Source organism: Amia ocellicauda, chromosome 12, assembly GCF_036373705.1.
Source record: "Amia ocellicauda isolate fAmiCal2 chromosome 12, fAmiCal2.hap1, whole genome shotgun sequence".
Classification (NCBI taxonomy): domain Eukaryota; kingdom Metazoa; phylum Chordata; class Actinopteri; order Amiiformes; family Amiidae; genus Amia; species Amia ocellicauda.
The window spans coordinates 17,910,172-17,925,405 of record NC_089861.1 but is presented as its reverse complement, the minus strand read 5'-3'; positions in this window follow the sequence as shown (position 1 = coordinate 17,925,405).

Here is a 15,234-nt window from a genome sequence, read left to right as displayed (position 1 = left end):
CAGGTGGAAAGAGCCAGCACGGGCCCTCCATATCAACATCCTGGAGTTACAAGCCGTACTCCTTAGTCTCATTTCCTGCCAGTCCTGCGGGACAGACATGTGCTGGTTCGGACGGACAACACAGTGGTGGTCGTCTATATCAACATGCAAGGGGGTCTCCGGTCGCGCAGATTGTACTGTCTAGTGCGCCTTCTGCTTCTGTGGGCACAGCCATGGTTCCGCTCCATCAGAGCAGTTCACCTCCCAGGCCTGGCCAACACGGCGGTGGACCTCCTCTCTCGGAGAGGCCCCCCGGTCTCGGAATGGCGCCTCCACCTGTCTGTGATACAGCAACTGTGGAGCAGGTTCGGCAGAGCGGACGTGGATCTCTTTGCCTTGGCAGAGTCCACAAACTGAACACTATCCAAGACCGCTCAGGAGCCCTAGGGATCGACACGCTAGCCCACACATGGCCACACTGTCTCCTTTACACATTCCCACCATTCCCCCTTCTCCTGGTGGTCCTGGAGAAGGTCGGGGGAGAACGAGCAACAGTTCTGCTGATAGCCCCACGGTGGCCTCGCAGATTCTGGTTCGCAGACCTGATCGCCCTCCTCCACGGAGAGCCTTGGCAGCTCCCAGTGAGAGCGGACTTGTTGTTCCAGGTGCAGGGCATGCTTTGGCACCCCAATCCGGGCCTCCTCGAGCTCTGGGCATGGCTCCTGAGCATGAGCGACTGATTGCCTGGGGTCTGTCAGACGCGGTAGTAGCCACTATTCAGTCAGCGAGAGCTCCCTCTAAGAGGTCGCAGTATTCCTACCGCTGGCGGACGTTTAGCACCTGGTGCCAAGACGGTGGTCAAGCCCCCATCGGGGTCATATTGCAATTTCTACAAGAGCTTTTGGTCCAGGGGAAGTCCCCATCCACGTAAGTGTATCTGGCGGCCATCTCCGCATGTCATGTCCGGATTGATGGCGAGGCCCCTGGGTCTCATTTCCTGGCTGCGGCCTCCTCGCACCCCTTCACTGCCCACATGGCGTCTTGATATAGTGCTGGACGCACTTTCCCAAGCCCCATTTGAGCCACTGAACTCAGCTGAGCTGAAGCTGGTGTCACTTAAGACTGCATTTTTGCTGGCAATCACCTCTACAAAACCCGTGAGCGAGTTACACGCCCTGTCCGTACACCCATCGTGTCTCCATTTTGCGGGAGATGGCGAGATTGTGGGAGTGTTCCTCCCGAAAGTGCTGTCTCCATTCCACGTCAACATTGGATTGTGGACACCATTACCATGGCCTACGAGTCCACCGGGACCCCGGTGCCTGAACACCTGGTTGCCCACTCGACTCGAGGTGTTGCCACATCTTGGGCCCTTTTTCAAGCCACCCCCTTGGCAGACATTTGTGCAGCTGCAGCTTGGGCCTCACCGCTTACATTTGCCCGGTTCTACAGGTTGGACGTGACGGGACCGGTCCCTTCCATTGGGAACCCGGTGTAGCCTATGGGCTCTGGCTCCTGCCTTTTTCCTCTCCCAGTCTGCCCTTGTTGCATCCTGTGGGAGCTAGTGAACCGTGTTTTCCCTTCCACCAGACTATGCCTTCCAGTCAAGCACCCACGCGTGCTGCTCCTGGATTTACTGACAGCCCTGTCGATGTGTTCCCAGGGTCTGTCATGCGGCCTACAGGCACGTTGCTTTACGAGGCCGCGTGTATATAGTTAGTTGATTATACATTGTGTCGCGGTGGTGCTTGCGTCTGGCCTGTACCCCGCTCTGTAAATATATATAAAATGCAGGACTGTGGCTCTCCCTGACCTGTGCAGTATGGAGCTCACTGCCGCTGTTCCCAACTGATGGCGCTCCAGTTTCGCTGCCTCGCTGTATATATAGTTCCTTGGTCAGCAGGTCTGTGGCCCGCTCTGGCTGTGTTACGACATGGAGCAAGGGGACCGCTGCTGTTGTGTCCAGCGGAGGGCGCTTGAGTTTCTCCAGTGCCCCGCTGTGTACATAGTTCATTTATTCACACGGTAAGAGCTGTAGTTGCCCTGTGCTAGCAGCACTATTCGGCAGGAGTCGAACTGCTCCTGTGTTCCATGTGTGGCGCATGAGACAGCTCCTGCGCCCCGTGATGTATATAGTTCGTTTGTACGAAATCTAATTGTCAGCACAATAGAGCTCTTCCGCTCTGTACTACTCAGTTGAGTTGGATGCTCCTGTGCTGCGCACTGACAGCACAAAGGCTTGCTGTCATGCGATATGTACATAGTGTATATTGTTGTTCAGCTCAGCTACTCTGTTGACTAGCCAGCTATGTGTTCTGTTGTTTTTCATTGGGTCTGGGTCCTATTAGATTAGGGGTCCACTGCCATGATTTGCATGTAGGCTGCACAAGTTGCTTGATTGCCCGTGCCAGATATTGTAGATTCAGCCTCGTTCCTAGCTGCACTAGTAGAGCAGCCGGCCTTGGTATTGTGAGCGGAGGGCGTAAGAGTTGACCTCTGTAGCCCCACCTTGTATATGCTGATTATAGACAGTTCCCGGTAAGAGCGTGACTATGGTCCTCGCTCCTGGGCGGCTCAGGTGTGGCCCTACGGGCTATGCCAGCACTGTGGCTTCTAGGTCTAACATCTTGTTCCTTATACTCCTGGCATTGAGGTACAAACATTTCAGGACTTTCCTACTAGCAGTTTCCCTTTGTCTTCTTTCCTTACGGATCATGTCCCATTGTCAGAGCTCCCTGCCCCCCTGGTCCTTAGTTTAAAAGATTCTCAATTACTCTGCACATACGCTGTCCCAATGCATTAGCCCCCCTTCTGTTTAGATGTAGACTGATAGGTTGTGTATGCAACCCCGGTTATCTGAAAAAGGAACCACTGCCCAAGGGTTGCAAGGTCGCGCAGGAGTCCTGGCTCCCGGCAAAAGAGGACGAACCTGTGCTGACATCACGTTTTATTGAACAGGATGTGGGAAGGGACCTGTTCTGAGTGACGAGCGCAGGGGCCAATGGCAGCTTTGATTGAGTGACGTTTCGATCAGGTTCCTATGGCAGTGCGCAGAAACCTGTCCCTCTTGGGCAGTGCTTCCTTTTCAGATAACCGGGGTTGCATACGCAACATGTCGGTCTACAGCTAAACAGAAGGGGGGCTAATGCATTGGGAGAGTGTATGTGCAGAGTAATTGAGAATCTTTTAAACTAGGGACCAGGGGGGCAGGGAGCTCTGACAATGGGAGATGTTCCACTAATGAAAGAAATCAAAGGAAACTGCTAGTAGGAAAGTCCTGAAATGTTTGTACCTCAATGCCAGGAGTATAAGGAACAAGATGTTAGACTTAGAAGCCACAGTGCTGGCGGGTGACTATGATGTTGTAGGAGTGACAGAAACATGGCTTACAGAAAAAGATGGGGATGAATACAAGTTAGAAGAGTACACACAGTTTAGGAGGGACAGGCAAAATCGAAGAGGTAGTGGGACAGAGAGTGAAAAACATGAAGAATATGTTGAACTGCAAAGAGATCTTAAGAAAGGGATCAGGAAAGCAAAGAGGGAAATATAAAGAAACATAGCTCTTGGAGCTAAAACTAACGCAAAGAGCTTTTTTCAATAATACAACAGCAAGAGGTCAATAAAGGAGGAAGTGAAACAGATAAAGGGCAAACATTGAAGTATCTTGGAAAATGAACAAGATTTGGTTAATGCTCTAAATGAGTATTTCACAGAGGTTTTTACAAAAGAAAAAACAGATAACATGCCACAGGTTAACAATCAGTCAGTCAAATCCTAAGAGAGATCAGGATACACGAGGAGGAGGTACTAAAGGGACTAGCAGAATGTGATATTTCCAACAGTACTTAAAGAAATGAGGGAAATTATTTATAGGCCGCTAACTCAATTATTCCAATTGACACTTAGAACAGGGGATGTGCCAACTGACTGGAAGACAGCAAATGTCATACCAATCCACAAGAAAGGGGACAAAACTGAGCCAGGAAATTACAGACCAATCAGTCTCACCTGCATCACCTGTAAAATGTTGGAGAAAATTATTAGACAGAAAATAGAGGAGCATCTTAATGAAAACCATATTCTTGGAGATAGTCAACATGGGTTTAGACGAGGCATATCATGTCTTACTAATTTATTAGAATTTTTTGAACATGCAACTGCAGCTGTAGATCATGTGAAAGCATATGATATGATATACTTAGATTTTCAAAAAGCTTTTGATAAGGTTCCACACCAAAGACTGATCCTGAGATTGGAAGCTGTAGGAATTCAGGGTAATGTAAGTAGATGGATTATGAACTGGTTGATGTATAGGAAACAGAGGGTGTCAATTAGAGGAGTCGCTTCTAACTGGAGTGAGGTTGTTAGTGGAGTTCCACAGGGATCAGTATTAGGGCCTTTGCTGTTTCTAATCTATATTAATGATATGGACTCTGGGATAGTTAGCAAACTTGTCAAATTTGCAGATGATACTAAAATAGGTGGCTCAGGAGATACAATCTCGGCAGCACAGGCTATTCAGAGGAACTTAGATAATATTCAGTTGTGGGCCGACACCTGGCAGATGAAATTCAATGTGGACAAGTGCAAGGTAATCCATGCAGGTAACAAAAATGTCCACTATAATTACACTATGGGAGGAATAGAACTAGATGAAGAAACGCATGAGAAAGACCTAGGAGTCTATGTGGACTCCTCACTTTCTCCATCCAAACAATGTGGGGAAACAATAAGAAAGGCAAACCGAATGATAGGGTATATTGTCAGAAGTGTAGAATTGAGAACAAGGGCAGTAATGTTCAGACTGTACAATGCACTAGTTAGAGCTCATCTGGATACTGTGTGCAGTTCTGGGCTCCACACTTCAAGAAAGATATCGCTGCTCTAGAGACAGTTCAGAGGAGAGCAACCAGACTTATTCCAGGTCTGAAGGGAATGTCCTACTGAGAGACTGAGGAACTGAACCTTTTCACCCTGGAACAGAGGAGACTACGTGGGGACTTGATCCAAGTCTTCAAAATCATGAAAGGCATCAACCACATCAAACCAGAGGAGCTTTTCCAGATCAGCAGGGACACACGCACCCGAGGACATAAATGGAAATTGTGCTTCAAGGCATTCAAGACAGAAAACAGGAGACACTTCTTTATACAGAGAGTCATCACAATCTGGAACAAACTCCCCAGTTATGTGGTAGATGTTGAAAATTGGGGAACATTTAGAAATAGACTGGATAGGACCCTTGGATCACTCAGTTATTAATGGCCTCCTCTCCTTTGTAAACTTTCTTAAGTTCTTATGTTCTAATTATAATTATTAATATTATCTCAATCGTGTATTACAATAATTTCAATTAAAACACACGTTTCTGAAAGCTCAAAGATAAGCAGTTTTCTGATCTGGATGTTGTCATTTTATTCACTGTCCCAGCGATCCGGTGCTGGGTTTTTACGAATTCAGATGGAGAAACGGAAGATAATTTACACCAGACTTAAGGGAAAGCTGAATAATTAAAATGCAGTTAATGAATAACAGATAGACAACTACCACACAGAAAGCCCGAGAAGTATCATTGCCACTGAAAAATAATAGTATTTTGAGGAAAATGATGACGTATTAGTAGTAGTACTAGTTTCATACGTTAGATGGCGGCAGTGATCATATCAAAGCTTTAAACACAGTCATTACCCGGAAAAATAAAAATAAACTTCCGGTATATGATTTGCAAGCAGTTTTCCCGTGTTTGTAACAGTAATCTTTTTCTGATGTTCAATTTTATTAATGTTTCGCCTATCTGGGTGGTGTAAAACAGCACAATGTTGGTTTTCTGTTTGTTTTTCGTCTTCATGACTGGTAAGTATACTCCCTCCGTTGTATATATTTTTCCAAAATGTAGAGAAAGTGAAAGTACTAGACCACTCTCCATTTTGATGAAATACTAAAATTCAAGAAGCAACACGATGGACTATTATTCTCTGCGTCCAACTCGAGTTCGATAATTATCCCCTTTCTGTGATACCTGAGGTGACCATTGTGGCTATGGCCTGGGCCAGCTATTTGCTATTGTTTGCTAATAGTAAGAGTAACAACACACTGGTGTCTCGTACACACCCAGGACATACATGGCGACAATATTTACCACTACTCGTGGTTTAAACTTAATTGCACGCCGTGTTATGTTATACAAGCTAGCTGCTTTGATTTGTTTTGAGATATCAAGTAAACGTCTCTTTTTCTCTCTCATATATATTTACAGGGATACATGCGTCTTCTGGGCAATCTGTACAACGGGTGATCGGCACTGTGGGAGAGCCATTCACTTTCAATGCCAGAGTGATTAACATTGGCTTCTTAATTAAAGACAATGACAATATTGCTCAGGTGATCAATGGAGAGTTCAGTGATCTAAATTTCGGGAGCTTCAGAGGCAGAGTGACCTGGGACAGAAGCACTGGATACTTCAGCATCACACAGCTCAACACACAGGACTCTGGGGAATATAGAGTAGAGGCCACAGGAGGAAGCGTCTCAGACACAACAGTGTTCCAGCTGACAGTGTACAGTGAGTGTCTGTGCTGTAAATAAGGGAGACTCTTAAGGTGGGGGTGGTGCTCGGGGTGCTGAGTTAAATGGACTAAATTATGGTATATTTACTATACTGTACAAGTCTGTGTTAATGCTTGTTCTTGTGTGTATTAATGGCCACAGATTGGTATTTTTCATCACCTTTATGGCTACAATATCATCACCAAATAAAAGCGGTTTAATTTTATTTCCAAACCATTAATGAGCTTGGACAATATTATGTTCATTTATCAGAAATACATTTAGATATTCTGTCCTCTTTCACCAGGTTTAATTACTTGTAATGGTACATTCCAGCCACTTCAGTTTCAGCTTTTGTTAACTACTAGCACATTTTATATTCGTCAAAAAATTCCATTGTAACTGTGACCTTGGTCAAGCTGAAGTGAGAAACTGACCTTCATAACAAATGACCCTAAGCTCCATTTATAAGTGTAAACCAAGTATAGCACCTCACTCAGCTGCTTTAAATAATAAATATTTGAGGTGCCTAACCAAAATCTTGCAATTTGTAATTGGAGGATTTTCCAGGGATGATGCCAACACCAGCATATCCATCTGGAAAATCAGACAAAAAGGCAAAGCAAACAAAGAACCCCCTTTCTGTAGAAACCTGTCTGTAACTGCTCTACCCTAGACTGACCAGCACAGACCAGAGACAAACTATATATAGAGCTAACATCCCATAATGCATTGTACCACACAAGCAAAGGAAAGAGGAAAAAAATAAACAAAAATATTCCAAACAATCAGTGGATCACATTAATGTTTACAATCTCACAGAAAAGGACATTTCTAAAAAAGAATTAGACAGGTTTCTGTGTCACTGTGGGGCTATAAATAGTAGTAAGTCTGCAGTGTGTTTTGGTTTTAAACACAATTGTTTAAATTCCTCCTACATTTAGATCCAACAAAACTTAATATAGTGTTTCAATTACTGCAAGCTGATAGAAACCTTATTAAGCCTTGTGTGTTTGTCCTACTGCCATTGTTGAATTGTTTCCTGCTCCCTCACAGTCTCTCTTTCTGTACAGACAAAGTGTCGACACCTACAGTGATCGCTGATAAGGAGACTTGTATTGCGCAGTGCTCTGTGGCCAATGGGAGAGAGGTGACCCTGTCCTGGAACAGAGACATCCGCACCAGCAACTCCCTCAGCAACCCCCTGACTCTCTCTCTGGACATCAGGGGGACCCATGAGCAATACAGCTGTACGGCCTCAAACCCTGTCGGCTCTGAGCAAGTTTCTGTCACCACTCCTGAGAGCTGTCGTCAAAGTGAGTGTGTGTGTGTGTGTGTGAATATGTACTGCTGCACATGAAGCCATTGCTCCGTCTGTACAGCTGTCTCTCTCTGCACTACAGTGTGTGTGTGTGTGTGTGTGTGTGTGTGTGTGTGTGTGTGTGTGTGTGTGTTAGAGAGAGTGTGTTGATATCAGTTGGTCCATGGTAAATGTGCCCTGTGGAAGCCCTCAGTTTTAATGTTGTGAGCTGTCATGTTAGAAGTCAGGGTTGTCAGGAGGCCAGCTGTTTCTGTTAATTTTCCTCTCAGTCTTGCTGATCTGACACAGAGCGGTCTCATGCTAAAGTCCCATATGCCTGCTGCATATAACTTATGACTTGCTGTTGGCCAGACAAGGACTCACCCCAGTGGCTTGGTTCCCTCTAGGGTTGAGGATGACAGCACTTCTATAGCAAAGAGTATTTACCTTCATTAGTTATTTGATTTCTATTTAAACCCTTAACCTTCAGCTGTGATTAAGGGATCCATAATTTTATTGTGCAGTGTGCTAGGAACCTCAGCCGTGTAACACAGCCAACACTGTGTGAGAGCCAGTGCAGTTACACTGCGGCCTGGGGTCCATGTGGTCACACTGGTCAGAGAGAGTGGGGATGGAACGACCAATTCAGAAGTGCTGTTGCAGGTTTGCAGTGGACTGTTTCCAGCAGCTCTTTAAGAAGACTGATAGGTCTGATAATGTCATTAGAATGAGACATATTTGTTCTTGAATTACTTGGTTGCCTTTGCTCCTCTGCGCATAGCATTTTACCAAGATCAGTCTTTAATAAAGATACTCTAATCTTTCTGTCTCTTACAGGTAATGTTGGGCCAATTGTTGGGGGAGTTTTTGGATGTCTGACTGTGCTGGGTATAGGTGCTGCTTTGTTGTACTGGAGAAAACATAAAGGCAAGTATCACCTTATCTGTATGTCGGTCACCCTCTTGTGTGTCTGTCTGTGCGTGTGGGTCACCCTCTCGTGTCTGTTATTTCAGCAGACTGTATTTGGACATTGTGTTTTTGAAAAATATTCCTGAACCACATTCCAATGTGGTGTACTGCTTACAGCTGAACTAAAATACCTAGTAAATGTAGGAATATTTGCCATTATGAAAATGCTAGTTATTATCCAGTAAATTAGTTCTGTGTTGGGAGTCTCTGTGGTTCATGCAGCTCTTATTTGCCTTTTCTTCCCATTAGTGAAATTATACTGTCGAGCAATTCCTTACTGAACTGAAATAAAGGTTATTATTAGGGATGAGACCAAATAGTCAAACAAGTGAAGAACAAGTGAATCTAACATTTGATCTTAAAAACAAAAAAACTAGTCTTTTAATAGTCTATAAACTGTATCTTTTAGGTCCAAAAACTAACGCTTGTACAATATTCTGTACGTACTATTTAATGGTGACTCTCAAAGTTCTCCACATGATTTCTGCCACATTAGCTGAAGTGGCATGTAAACACAATGTCAGTGAAGATCGCCTTGTCATGCTTGATTCTACAGAAACTGGTGCCAATGAAGGTGATTTCAAATAAGATTGTCTTTCACCAGATGTTATAGATGATTCATAGATGAGAGAAAGATAACGAACGAACGAAAAAAAATAATTGTACCACAGGTGTCTGTAACCCTTGGATGTCATAGGGATCCCAGTTTCTTATCGGGCACTTTTCACCATTAGCTTTTCTTCACCAGTGACAATTAATCACCAATTTACATACTCTTCACCTATTTGTCTAGTCTTTTATTAAATCCAACAGTTACCTACGGCAGTTGTAGTCTGGTTTTCAAATGCATCACTCTGTCGGCTTGTTTACAGAATATGACCATTTATTCTATGAAGGCTCAGACTGTCTGCAGTCATTGTGAAGGAAAACTGTAATTGAATAGTCCAGTAATACATATTGGGAGGAATACTTACATATGAATCAACATGTAAATGCAATGTGCAATACACCAGATTTGAACTAGTCGCCTGCTGGTATATTAACGTTTAACAAAGGAATGACATATTGCACAATTGTGTAGCTTTGGGTATTGCCTGATGGCCTTAAAATAAAAAATGTGCAGGTAGGGAACAGAACCATAACAACACACACACACACACACACACACACACATTTCTCAACTGGGCTCCATTATAGTGGCAAAACACAGCTCTCCATCAACAATATCACACCACAGCATCTCAGCCCCCCCTAGGTTGTTCATCTGATAAAACCTAAAATTAATCCTCACTCGGCACCTGATGAGCACCCTAAATACCTCCAACACGTCCTGTCCTGCCCTCCCCTCCCCTCCCCTCAACCTTATTTCTCCTGCTCACGTAGATGGCCATCTTAGCCTTCCCATTCAAAAGAATTGCCAACTGGCACATAACCAATTGTTGTCTTTAAAAAGGAAAACCTAAAATAAACCCCTTGATGTTAAAATCCAAATTAGGAACCATAAAAATCTGTTTTAAAATGCTAAAGAGAGGAGCATGTCAAGGGCAGTCACAGAAACAATGGAACACAGTTGCTCAGTGCATAGAAAGGGCAGAGCGCCATCACCCCCAGGTTCAGAATTGAAATAAAATAATTAATGGCCAGGATGATGTGCAACAGGCGCCACTGCAGTGCTCTCCAGGCAGACCTCCCCCGCCCCAAGCATCGCTCTCCAGGGCGTTTCAGGCAGCAGTCTCAAAGTGACCTGATGCAGAACCTTGATGCACGCTGTGCTCAGCACCCTGCCGTGTGCCGTGTCCATGGACAGAGCAGTGTGGTCCAGCAGGGGCCCACGAGAGGGACCCTGTTTAAAAGCAGGGCTCACCAGCTGTGTGGGGAATGGGTCACTGTCCCCTCAAACAACAGCTCAAGCAGCAAGTCTCCTCCGCTTGTAATGCCATGCACACCACCAACAGTAGCCTGGCGGCAAAGCGTCGGAATCGCAGACCCAGCACTGTGTCCAAACTGTCCGCACTACACCAACCCCGATGATCCCTGTCCAACAGATGACACAGTTGTGTACTGTGAACAACAAAATAGAAACGGATAAAACGCAGATGCTATATTCTGTTACACATTGATGCTGTTACACATTGTTAGGCTCTAGTTGGTTCTTTGCACTGTCCATGAGTTTTGCAAGCACATTCTTCAGCTTCCAACCTCTCCTGGTCCGTGAAGCCCTCCTGCCCCGAGCCCTTCTTACTGAGGAACTGCACGGAGCTCACAAACAGCTTCATGTCAGGGAAGGACTCCTACTCAGCCACCCTTTTCTTACATTTGTGCACACCAGAAACTCCCTGATGTTATGTAAACTGTAGCCCCTTCTGAACACCAGATCAGGCGCCGACCCCGAAGTCAGAGAAATGTCGGTAAACCACGCAACCCACCCACCCAACATCACTTTCCCCCCCTGTGTCACAGGCTACCGGCGCACCCCACCGTGCCCAGCTCCTGGTCAGAGGTAAATCTGCATTTGTCTTCCCTGCCACGTCACTGCCCGACTCCTGCTCCTTGCTCTTCTTAGTAAGAACCACCTCACTGCCTCCTTTAGCTCTCCTTTTTTTGGGCTCTTTAAAAGCAATCAGCTCGCCCAGCCCCACTCCTGGCGAGCTGCTCTGGACATTAGCACTCACCCCATCCCGGTCTCCCCCGGCATTCGGCCCTGCTTCCTGCGAGCTCATCAGAGCTACCGCTCCGCCCTCAGCCTGCCACTCCCCCATATCTCCCTGCGGTCTGCCTCCTCAGCCCTGGGGCACCTTGCTCTCTCTGCTCCGGACAGTTCTTAATAACATGCCCCTTGCTCCTGCAGCGAAAACACTTAATCCCCTCAGTGGTAACAAAATCACATAATCAACTTTAAACTTGAGGATGATGTTGAGCGCCTCATTTATGTCCTTTATCACCATGTGCACCTGCCTTTGGGAGGTGACGATGTACCTGAGCTGTGGGTACTGAGACCCCAATGGCGATCCGGCGGATGGGTGACATTAGCTGCCTGAACCAGGAAAGCTCTCAGTGCAGCAGCTCGTTCCGCACGAATGGGGGCACATTGGAGATGGTAACCCGTCGTACCACCTGGGCCAGTGGCAACACCGGAGTAAACGTGTCCTTTACTACCACTCCCTGCTCTACGATCTTATTCACCATAGCACGACGGCTCCTCTCATCTGGGACGCCGATCTTATATTCTTACACTGAACCACTTCTCCCACCGTAACACATACTGCTCTAGTGGACAGAATATGTCAGGAGTAAACTTGACTCCATGTCAAAATCCAAGCCTAGGTGATCACTCCTCCCAAGGTGGCCATAACGGCCCCAACAAAAACCCCAAACTCCCCTTAAACTCAGAGTAAACAAAAAAACTATGAAACGGATAAAAACAGTGCAAACAAAACAGGAGAAGAGAACAGAGAGAAAACAGACCTGCTGCCAGCCGCGCTCACTCCCAGCATGCACAGAGAGATAGAGAGAGAGAGAGAGAGAGATATGATTAAAATAGGGCTATAGCACAATTATTGAGACGTTATATTTTACAATGTAAAAGTTTATACATATTTTATTAAACTTGAAATTTTAAATGCATCTGTTAATTTTTATTGCAGTATTTGTGTTATTTAAAAAGTATGCCAGGTGGGGAGGTGTTCATGCCTAAAGGCAAAGGTTTCATGTTCTTTGTTAATTTGTGGATTGTGAAGATTCTCTTGAGGAATTATCCCTTGATTCTGATGTGTTAACTGATGAAATAGATGAATGTCAGTCTGAGACAGGTGAAAGTGACACTGATTAGCGATTGTGTTCATTCTGATGATCACTGACTCAACCTTATCCTTGTTGATAATTTTACCCTGCAAAATTGTTAAATCCTATGACCTATACACTTAAAAACTTCTGTTCTATTAATACAAATTAAATCAGTTTATTATACAATTGATAAGATAACTCTTTGTATTATAAGTTGGACTTGTTTTCAGCAACTGTACACCTATATGGTATTATCACAAATGCCTTTATCTTAATTTTATTGAACTCATGATTAAGATAATTGATAGTCTGGATTTCTAAAGGTAATTAGAATAATTAATAGATTAATCAGCAGGACTTTTACATTTAACATAAAATGTGACATTAATTTTCATCGTAAATGACTACCACAAATCAAACATTGTAAAAATAAATTAGAATCAGTGAGAATAAAGGAAAATATGCATGTTCTGTACATTAGAACAGAGACCAAAGTATATGAACAATTTTACACACACATAGAAAAATGTGTATGTTCTATACATTAGACCAAATAATAAGATCATGTTAAGTGCTGGTCTAGATTATACTTGCATTTTACACTCGTCAGGTTCGCAAGTCCTCCTCAGTGCTCAATACTACAGGGGCAGGTTATAGTGCAGGCAGCACAGCACAGCTGCATTTGTTTTTAAGAAATGTATTTATAGATGAATGAGATGAATGTCAGTCTGGTGACAAAGTGTATCTTATTTAATACGTATGTTAAATGTATTGCAATACGAATCCCAGCCAAAACACAATGTAGGATTTGAAATAGTTTTATCAGTTTCAGATCAGTTTTATCCAACATTGTCTGAGAGTTGCGTTTTTTGCTCTCATTTTCTTAAGATTGTTCTCTGTGATCTGAGATTGCTTGTGATTTGGAATTTTTGTTTGTTGATATCCAAGTCAACATCTTACATTTACTGTTTATTTTAATTGCTATTGTGAATTCTGAATCGCAATTTAATTAACTTCTCATTCAAAATGCACCTCTATGCCACAGTATATGGGTAATCTTCAGTCATGACAAAAATAAACAATCAAAACCATGGATACTCAAATGCACAACTTTCAAAAACACTTTATTGGTTTTGAGGGTTTTAGTAAAACACAAATGTACTTGCCATTTCCGTTCGTCTCCTAGGAAGGTACATTTTACATTGTCTAATGTTCATTTAACAAAGTTTTTAAAGTTTTTGTGTTAGATAAGTATTTTAAGTATTTTAAAATTAAAGTTCTGAACTTATTACAATAGCAGTAATTGTCACATTGCATTATTTCACATTTAATTTAGTCTCGTTCTGAATGAGTGGAGGGGGTGGTGATTATTCGAATAGTCGCTGACAACAGCTGTGGAATTATTGATCGTTAAAATATTTGTCATGCATATCCCAAATGTTTATGTTGGGTATGTGTAAAGGTAGCAATTTTAGTGTGTTAACTTTAATTCTCAGCAATGATGGATCAATACAAGTTTCTCTCTCTGCAGGCAAAGGCACCACTTCTACACCGGAGGACAACGGTGCCAGAGGCTCATTAAAAGAGGGGGAACAGAAGTAGTGATGCCACAGCGCCCGGTCCAGAGCATGTCCCCTGTGCTCAGCGGTGCAGTGGGCCTGATCAGGACACCAGTGCAACGCTGGCCCTATTCTTTGATCATAGGATAATTAAAGCAGACCCCCCATCCCCCCCGAGCTGGTGTCTTTCTTTCAGTCCCTGGAAGATGCCCAACTTTTGTCAGCACAGAGTGAGCTCTGGCCTGCCCTGGTGTCACACTGCTGCCCCACCCATCCTGGGGACGTCTCTGTAGGTGCAAGGAGATGAGCTTTAAGCCCCAGTTACTATTTTGAATAAACCATTTGATTTTATAGGCTTCAAAATACCCACACCCAACTCACCCACTTAAACTGGGTGAGTCAAAATTGTTGGCAGGCTGGTCTGAGTACTAGTCCTTTGAGCCCTGCTGGCAGGTCCCCACACTGGGGCGTCTGTCTGTCTGCAGTGTATATTAACCATTATATACAGTCTGTAGAGGAAAGCACTTTGTGCTTTTCTCTATTTAAAAATTAATCTGAGGAGAACAGCAAAAGGTGTGCCTTATGCGATATGATTTTTCTAAGAGCCCCCTCAGCATGTGCCGTTCAATTTGTCTTTAATTACCTTTTTTTTTTTAAGCAAAGAGATTTGTCTAAGATCACCTGGGCAGAAGATAAGTAAGAAGTGCATTCGAAAACTTTAAATTGGCCCTCTGTCATAGAGTAGGTTTTGCTTTATTAGTTTATGTATATAGTCTTGCCATTGCACTGAACTAAGCCATATTGTTGTGTTACATTTTTCAAAAGCAATTTGAGAGTGCTTTTCTGAATAATTATTAGCTTTTCATGTCAGTTGAATCTTGCATTGAAAGTCTTAGCTAGCTCTCTTACATCAGGGACTGGATTCTGTAGCGCTGTGCAGTAATCACTATAGGGACAATACCCAGAAAGACTGAGTCCTGTGTGTTTGTGTGGGCCTGCCTTTATGTGTCTGTGTGTTTGAGTTACTAGACGGGTATTCAAATAGCTAAAGAGCAGGAAGTCGAGCTGTGTGTTCAGCCGACACCACCTTCAAAC